Raw genomic sequence first — 9,876 nt, forward strand, 5'->3', positions numbered from 1 at the left:
TGAGATCAGTTTGGAAAAATAGCCCTTTAATGCCAGGCTAAGGAGTTTGAAATGGATTCAATAGACAATAGATTTCATAACATTTAGGGTAAAAAGGCTTTCAGAGATCTATTGGTTCCAAAAGTGTTATCCAAGAACTGCCTGGTACACTTGAGACCCTTTAAGGGTATTCTCGAAGCCAAAACTATTTTGACAAAATTACAAAGACAGTTATTGATAAACGTAACTCATGTAAACAAAAGCTCTTTAGAACAGCCTTAATAATTTTTAAAAATATAAACCAAAGGAATTCTGAGAGCAAAAAGTTTAGAAAAATCATTGGTGGTAAAGTGATTTTTTTCCAGGTCATAGAATAGTAATTCAAAAGGGATTGATTTGTTTGGATTTAGGCAGAAGAAGGAATGTGAATTTGGCAGTGTTTGTAGGATGGCATAGAAGTGGGAGAGAATAAGGCAAGAAAGCCTAGTAGGAGGACATGACTCTGAGTTCTAGCTGGAGTCTAGTTTAATGGAAATAAGATTTGAACGGGACAATTGATTTTGGAATAAGGGCACCAGGGGAGGTAGATGCTGGTCTAGAGCCCCTCTCTGAAGGCTCCTCAGTTGGAGAGGCAGGAGGAAAAAGGGGTAGGTAGGGCTAAAAGTAGGTCTATGTTTCCAGGAAACTGGCTAATAAAGGGAGAAGTGACAGTCTAGATCAATGGTGTCAAATTCAAATAGAAAGAAGATCCACTAAATCATCCATAAGTATCCCTACAAGCTACATATCCACTTAAAAACACATTTTAATATTTTCTATCTTCTATTGTATTTTAATTTATTTCATTATATTTTTCCTGATTATGTTTTAATGTGTTTCCTGGTGGTCTGAAGCACTTGAATGTGGCTGGGTGATTGATTCTCTGCTCTAAATTAGGGCTTTTTAAACTTTTTCCATTCACTATCCCTTTTCACTTGAGAAATTTTTACATGGTTCTGGTATATAAAATAGATATATGAATCAAATATTTATTGATGATCAATCATAATTTTACAATGCCCCCATTTAGTTGCAAGACCCCATATGGAGTCATAATCAGCAGTATAAGAAACTGCTGATGATGAGGAAGATGATGGTAAGGGGAAAACTGTGTGGAAAAATAATTTGGTTTTTTTTATCTTATGATCTTAGAGAGTCTATATAAATCCTGAGGAGACTGGAGAAACATGAGTTGATAAGAAGGGATCAGGCTCTTATATTGGAAAGAATTCTAGAATGATTTCAGGAGCTCTAAAATGAACTAATCTCCTGGCTCCAGTGAATGTCACAGACATGATCACAGTTTTTTGCTTTATTTCATAATGTTAGGTTTGAAGTTTCAACATTTGGTTAACTACATGGACATTTCTCTTGCAATTATCCTGTATTGTCACCAGGTGGAAGTAACTCATTTGTATCTGAAGGAGGTACCTCTTCTACCTGGTATTTTAATAGGGTTTTTGTTCAAAAATCTTTTTATGAATTTATTAAAATATTCAATTTAAAAAAGTAAAAAAAAATTAAAGCCATTTAAAGGTGAACATTTAAAAGTAGGCAATTCCTAAATAAAGTATAATAAGAATATATTCCTATATTTATGTTATATATTTATATGTGCATATATATGTATATAATTTTATGGATTATGAAGCAGGCTCAGAGATATGTATTAAAGGATTTGTCTACAGTTGCACAATTTATATATTATATAATAACTATATATATAGACATACATATACACATATATACACATATGCATACACACATATAAACACATGTTATTAGCTTGCATAATACTTTATGCTTTTCAAGACCTTTCAAATCCTTAATTTTATTTGCTTCTCATAACAAAACTATTGAGTAGGATGGACAAATAGCATTTCCACTTTATAAAAAAGCTAACTGAGACCCACAAGAGTTCACTGACTTGCTAAATGTCATTCAAGTCATAAACAATAGAAGTGCATCTTCTGACGCCCTGTACCTTCCCTCACATCACCTGCCTTAGTGCTAGTAAAGAGCCTGTGTGTCTTCAGCCAGGCTGGAAGCAGACGATGACGTTTCTCCATGAGTCACTCAGCGTATCAGGCCATAGGAACACAGTGGAGGGTATGTTGTCATTGCTCATCCAATGATATTGCAGCTGGGGACATCTGGAAATTGACAAGTGGAAGCCCTTGCCCGGGGCGGTTTCTATGTACTCTGAAACATTTATATTTCTGTTAGCTCAGACTTCAGGGTACAAGGGGTGGAGAATTAAAATAGACTGGATATCCACTCACCCTCATAGAATTCCCCATCTGCTCTCGTGTCTTGGGGACACCCAAGGTGAAATTCAGCCCCATAGAACACAGGGAAAGTGACAAGAGATTCAATTGGGCTTTGGTTTCAAATCACAATGGACCCATTCATAAAAAAAGAACCCATCCCTTTCACAGACAGAAATACAGATACACATCGAGACAAAGGCTTTGATCCTGCTGTTTCCAGTCTCACATCCTGCTGCCTCCTAGGCCAGACTTTCAGTATTGCCTGATTACAGACCGTGGAACCCAGAGCAATGCTGAGCCAACCCAACTCTGTGATGTCATTCATGGGAGGAGCTCTGAGGCGCTTCATGTTTGTTTCTAAGATGAAATTTTTTTTTTTTTTTCCAATTGGGAAAGGTGATATTGGAGGGTAGAATATGTGATGCTTTGGTTTTGGAGATTTATTTCATATTGTGCTCAGAGCACCAGGCTTGGAGTTAGGAGACCTAGATTCAAATCCCAGTCACCATTATTTTGGGAAAAGAGAGAGGGAGGAAGTTATTGCTAATCTTCCAGGTTAATTTCATACATCAAGCAATGTACATAATAGTACCTTACACAAATGTTTATTAAATAAATGCTATGGGGATTAACCAGAATGTTGTCCAGATATTTGATTCATTTGTAAGAAAACAAATATTAGGATTGTTAGGTCCAGCCAGATATTTATGATATCTTAGATATATCACAGGAAAAAAAAGTATCAGAATGCCTATATCTGAATCCTGAACTTAGCATTTATTGTTGAGTGTTTATATCTTTTATTCCTATTTTCCTCAACTACAATATGAATATAGATAAAATAATACTTAAACTCAAACTCCTTCAGAGGGTTATTTTTCTTTTAAAATCTTAAAGCTTTTAGAAATGTGCAATATGGAAACTAGATATGGAGAATCCAGTTCATATGTCACTTTCATCATGGAACCTTTTCCCTATTGGTTGAGCTACCTCTGTTTTCTGCTCTCATAGCAATTCTTTGTATTTTTCTAATGTATGCATATGATTCAATTTGTATTCACTATTTGTTTACACTTTATATCTTTTCTCAATACACTGTGAGTTCAGAGATCATGTCTAATTTAACTTTGTGGCTTCCCCAAAGTCAAAGATGAAGAGAACACAAAGTTTTAGAGTTACAAGGTATAGTGAAAATAAGTATGTTAACTTAAAGATAATGAACTCCATTTTGTTGAAACTTTCCAGGAATCCTGTTCAGAAAGGAAATAAATCTGGCATGGTCTGTTCTTTATTAGGCTATATTAAAATCCTGTAACAATTGCGTCTTTTTCTGGATAGTAATAACCATCTTTGTAGTGATGTTTTAAGATTTTCCCAAGAATTTAAATCAGTCTATAATATTCAGGCTCTGTTTTCCTTTCCATTTTGAAAATTGAAATGACATTGCCTTTCTCCAGGCCTACTGTAGTACCTCCATTTCACATGATTCTCAAATATCACCAATATAGGCTCAGCAGTTTTTTTTTCAGTGCCCAAGGATGTAGTTCATCTGGGGCAGATGACTTGACTACATCAAGGACGAGGAAATGCTCATTTATTGTCTCTTTTCCTTGAGTTTCAACTCTCCATTGGTCATTTTTGATTTGTCACTCCCAGAGGAAATGTCATTCTTCTGAATAAAAACAAAAACAGCAAGGTAAGAATTGAACATTTTAGCCTTTGGTTTTCTTTGTTGTCAGTTATTTTCATCCTATCCATTCCAAGCAGTAGCTCTGTTCCATGCATAATCCTCATCTTTTCCTCAATGTCACAAAAAAATCCCTTGTTATTGTCCTTAGCTACTCTGGCCAAACTTAGCTCATACTGAGCTTTAGTATTTCTGACACAAGTTTTACAGGACTGTGCCAGTTTTTTATATTCACCATCTTCTCTTCATATCTTTTTGAAATCTTAATTGGAGCATGAACATTGGTCTTTTCAGACCAACTCCCATTTTTCCTCCTCATTTAAGTTTTTTCCTCTTTGACTTTTATGAATTCTATTCTAAAAATTTCCCATTCCTTCTTGGTTGATTTTCCTAATAGAATACTAGTTCATGTGATACTATCTATACAAGGCTGTATATATACAAGGCTGTATAATGCTTAACAACCAGCTCTCTGGAAAATATGTACACATGATCCACTTTGAAGTTTAATTAGCATCATAAACTTTTTTTCCATTACTATCCTATTTCTAGAAAATCAACAAAACATTTGTTTCATTTGTAGTATTTACTGATTTTCAAGGTGTAAAATAGAAAATTTAACAACATGCTTTGGCTCCATGTTTCAAGCGGGCTCCATCACATTTCTATAAATAAGCTTTCTTTTGAACTTTTTGGAATTATTCTGTAATATTAATTATCACTATGTCTAGATTTCCCTTTATGTTATATTATAAATATTTTCCCCCAAGGTTCTCATCACTTTTCATTCTAGCAACCAGTCCTTCCCTGATAGTGATAATGGATATATTGCCTGATAGTGATGAGGGATTCAATATACAGTCTCCCCTTGTTGGTCTATGCACCTGTTGAAAGATGAAAATATAATTTAGGCAACCTAAGAAGTTATTACCTGCTCTTCTTTTGGCAACAAGAGAGCTCTAATTGTTAGGATAATTGAAGTCTTCCATCATTATTCTATGACACTTAGATCTGGGCTCATTTTCTCCATGAAGTCATTTTTAAATTTCCCAGATGTTATCCTCTTCTTGAAGTTACTTTGAATTTGATTTGTACATTTAATGTATCGACTCATGAGTGTATCAAAAGTCCATGCCAGTAGAATGGAAGATCCTTTGAGAGCTGGGACTGTTACATTCTTGTCTTTGTATCTTCATTGCTTAGCAAAGGGACTAGCATATAACTGCTCTTTAATAAAGATTAAATGTTCAGTTGAATTGGAGTCTTAAGTTTTCAAATCAGAGAATCTGGGTTCAAATTTCAGCCTTGACACTCAGTGGTCTGCCATGGGGAAATAATTTGTCTCTCAATTTTCTCATCTAAAAAATGGGAGCAATTGTATGTTACCAATCTTACAGGATTGTGAGAAAAGTCATTTGTAAATAAAACACTACAGAAATGTGAACTATTCTTATCATCAATAACAATAATGAATGAGAATCCAGGGAAAATGTCATATTATAGACCATGAAGAAGCAACCTTACTTTCTATCAAAGTTTTCTCATCTGAAGATACTACTGATATACTACTACTACTACTACTACTACTACTACTACTACTACTACTACTACTACTACTACTACTACTACGACCACCACCATTACCACCACCATCCCATCTCCTCTTTTTTATAGGGTTTTTCTCTCCTTCAATGGCAGGTTACCATACAGTAATAGGATTTTCCATCTTTGTTATAATTTCTATTCTTATAGAAAGGAATTGTTTTTCCTATTATGCCTGCCATGTCATTCCATCAGCTCCAGCAGTTCCACAGTAACCCAAACTCCAATCCTGTACCACCAAATGCCTATTATATATTTCAAATTGAAGTATATGTTACATTGTTCAAATTCAACATTTTTTTCCCTAAAACTTATTCCTCTTCCAACTTTCACTATTTCTGTGAAGGCACTACCATTCTTCCAGTCTCTTGGGTTCATAAATGCAGAATTATTTTCAACTTCTTATTTCTCCCCATTCCATATAGCCAATAGGTTGCTAAATCTTCACTGTTTATACTTCAGCAATCTCTCACACATCAAATCCCTTCCCTCTTTTCACATTTACTGTTCTACATGTTGCTGCCAAAGTGAATTTCCTTAAGCACAGATCTGATCCTGTCAGTCCCCTAATCAATAAACTCCAGGGGGATTCCTAATGCCTTAAGGAGAAAATGCAAAATTGTCTGTTTAGATTTATTTCTCTACAATCTGATCCCAAACTGTCTTTTCAAGGTAGCTGTTAATTTAAAAAATGCCTTTATTAGGGAGTATTTATGCTTTTTATATTTACTCTACATATTTTGTACACATACTTGTATACTTTGTATATTTTGTATACTGACTTTATATTTAGTCTATATATTTTGTATACTTATTTGTTTTCTTCCTCATTAGATTATAAGCTGGGTAGGGGTTCTTTCACTCTTTATATTTGTAACCCAAGTGCCTAACATAGAGTAAATATTTAATAAATGTTTGTTGATTGATAAATTGTGGAGAGTGAGGGCAGAACAGGGCTATTTATATTATTTAAACAAAAAAAAAAAAAGAGAAAACATGTCTTATTTGCATAGACATCTCCATAATCCTTTCTATTCTCATTTGTGTTAGAATTCCAGACTCTCCTGGAGGACATGATGACCTAGTTAAAGCTCCCAGGGAAAATACTATTACTCCAACTCACCCCTACATGCCTTAAAAGGCTTAATCTTTCAAGCAACATACTAATGAGAGGCCCATCATCTGTGACTTACAATGGAAGCCAGATTCTAAGGGGATCATTCATTACTTAAGGAGATACAGAATTGTGGTCAAGAAGAAACATGTTAGCTAGGGGTTTTTTCCTTGGGAGAAAAGAAACCCCCCCAAAAAAAACAAAAACAAAAAACGTCATAAAAGTTGTTTTAAAACAATTAACTTACAGCTAAGGAAGGGAAATGACTGAGATTATAGCATGGCAGTATATGTTGTAACTGACTTCTCATCGAACCCTGAGGCTGTGAAGGACCTTCAGAGGTCATTCTGACCACTCACCTGCCTCTAGGAAGGGATATACTTTAACTATTCCAGACAGATTGGTTATCTGACCTGTTCTTGAAAAAAATATAATCCTTAGATCGATTTTTTACTCTCTACTATTTTCTCATTTCCATTCTTGTCTCCTAATTGCTTTTCCTTTTTTTTTTGGTCATACTTCCTCTCTAACTCTACCTCTCTCTACTTGATTATATTTGCCACTCTGTTCCTTCCTCCCCAATCTCTTATGAATCTTTCAGGCTCTAATATTCTATGTTTCTTTAAGCAATGGCATTCTATGATCTGTGTTGTAAGTTCCCTTCTAGCAATGGCATTCTGTGTTCTATATTCTAAGGCCTTTTACAAGGTGATGGAGTACACAGAGCACTGGACTTGTAGTCAGAAAACCTGGGTTCAAGTTCTGCTTCTGACATTGCTTAGCTCAGTGACATGAACAAATCACTTAAGCTCTCTGAACCTCAGTTTTCTTATCTATAAAAATGGAGATAATGATACTCCTATTAATCATTTTCAAAATTATTACGAGAGCTCTTTGGAAACTTGTATATTTAAGCTATAAATACTATAACTCATACTTCAAACTACAAAATCTTATCATTCCAAGAGTGTATAGGTATGCATGAGTACAATTAGTTACATCATCTCCCTTAACCTGGATGTCATATTTTTGCTCCTGTAGCTTAAGATTCATAACAAGCATAGATTGGGCTAGATGACCTCAGTTCTATTCCACATCTAAGACTCTATGATTTTAAGAAAACTATAATAAGTACAATTTTAACTACTAAAACAAACAAACTGCTAATTCCCTTATAATTGGGCAACACAAGCCTGACACCCAGTGGCTGGTTTGGATCCATTCCCAAGGAAATAATTTCCATGGGAGATGGGAGTCTCTGGGTACTGGATGCGTGTATATATAGAAGACTCAAGGTCCATAGGTAAAGGGACAAATCTAAATTCAGCCATGGAGTGCTTGCCATCTGACACAGTTAGCCTAATGCAAAGGACAGTGCCAGCTAGCCTCATACAAAGGAACTAAAATAAAGTCTAAGACAAAAACAGCATTGCACCAAAGGCAGTCCTTTCCCAAGGCAGACACAGAAGCAATTACACTCAGCGCTCCCTTGAGAATTCCTATCTGTGGCACCAAGAGGAGGGACACAGAGAAAATGGAATATTTAAAGGTCAGTTTCTAAGTCTAATCCATACTGTATTTATATGGGGCAATCACAAGAGAACCGAGTTGCTGCCATGAAATGTGCCTGTCCCCTAGATCCGGCTAATAGGGCAATGCTGGATGGTGGATAAGCATGTGGAATCACACGTATGTGTGGATGGGAGTACCGTTATCACTGTGTCACTGGAGTCAGAGAATCTCAGGATTTAGAAGGGAACTCCTAGGGTGTCTAGTATGACCTATTTCCAAGTAAGGGTGCTCTCTAAAGCATCCTTGAGAAGGAATTTTCTAGTCTCTGCTTAAAGATCTCCCACAACAAAGCCCTAAAGAAGATTTCCTGAGTTCAAATCTGGCCTCAGACACATACTAACTGTATGACCTTGGGTAAGTCATTTCACCTGTTTGCCTCAGTTTCTTCATCTGCAAAATGAGCTGGAGAAGGAAATGGCAAACTTCTCCAGAATCTTTGCCATTAAAAAACCCAAATGGCATCATCAAGAGTCAGACACAATTGAAAAACGAATAACAAAAGACTTTAATTTTTTCATTTGTAAAATGAAGTACTTTGAGTAAGCTATCCCAGGACTTCTTAAGCTTTTTTCACTTATGACCCTTTTCTATCTGAGAAATTTTTTGTGACCCCGGATAAATAGGTAGATAAAATAGGGATACAAATCAAACATTTATTAATAATAAATCATAATTTCACAATCCTCACATTCAATTACAAGACCTTATATGACATTGTGACCCATAATTTGAGAAACTGGAATCTAAATAATGATTTCCAGTTCCGACTTCTATATTCTAAGGTTTTTCTGGGATCTGAGGTCCTAACCTTATACAATCTTCCCTACTTTTTATAAAGAAGCCTGTGCACATTGAACAGGGCTGTAAGCCGATGCTGACGTTCATTTTCTATGACTCACTCACAGTTATCAGATGACCATAGGGAAACAGTGGAGGCTGTATTGTTATAGCTTTCATAGGACTGTTATGATGAAAGCTTTACAAACGTGAGTTTCTTTTAAAAAATATTGTTCCTGTGCTTTATCCACTATTTCCTGGGAAAGTTTTGTTCATGGGAACATTAATTCATATGATCAACCCTGTCTAATCTGGTGACCCAAGCCCATTCATTTATTCATTTAGCAAGCATGCATTAAACACTTACTATAAATACCTGTACTAAACCTCTAGGCTACAAAACCAAAATTGAAGTCTCTTCTTTGAAAGAACTTAAATACTCTTTTTTTTTTTTTTTTTTAATTTTGTGCATTGGAGTGGGGGGTTGGACCTAGGAAATGGTGATAGTATAATACACATACACACACACACACATACACACACACAGACAAATAATTCAAAATGTGAAAAAAATACAGAAATGTTCAACGAGGCTGGGAAGTGCGCTAGCATGTGGAAGGGCTATAAAAGGAGGCCTTATATCAAAAGTGGATACTGAAGGGCAAGCTGGACAGTTTGTTTGGAATGTAGAGGGCATGAAGTCAGGCAGTCAGTTAACAAGCATTTATTTAGCAGCTACTATTAATCAAAATCTGTTACTGTGTGAAGTACTGAGAATGCAAAAAAGGCAAAGCAACTCACATTCTAATGGGGGAGACAACAGCGTACAAACAAAA

The 9,876-nt window shown here is 35.5% G+C and overlaps 1 long non-coding RNA gene across 1 annotated transcript; it reads right to left on the reverse strand.

Annotated features, from left to right (window-relative positions):
• Positions 1 to 3,570: 3,570 nt before the first annotated feature.
• LOC141553546 (uncharacterized) lies at positions 3,571 to 7,210 on the reverse strand. The gene is made up of 3 exons (XR_012485512.1): positions 7,051 to 7,210; positions 4,907 to 5,333; positions 3,571 to 3,960 (listed from the first exon to the last, which is right to left on the reverse strand). It is a non-coding gene; the product is annotated as an uncharacterized LOC141553546 (long non-coding RNA).
• Positions 7,211 to 9,876: the final 2,666 nt, after the last annotated feature.

Source organism: Sminthopsis crassicaudata, chromosome 2 (genome assembly GCF_048593235.1).
Source record: "Sminthopsis crassicaudata isolate SCR6 chromosome 2, ASM4859323v1, whole genome shotgun sequence".
NCBI classification, from domain to species: domain Eukaryota; kingdom Metazoa; phylum Chordata; class Mammalia; order Dasyuromorphia; family Dasyuridae; genus Sminthopsis; species Sminthopsis crassicaudata.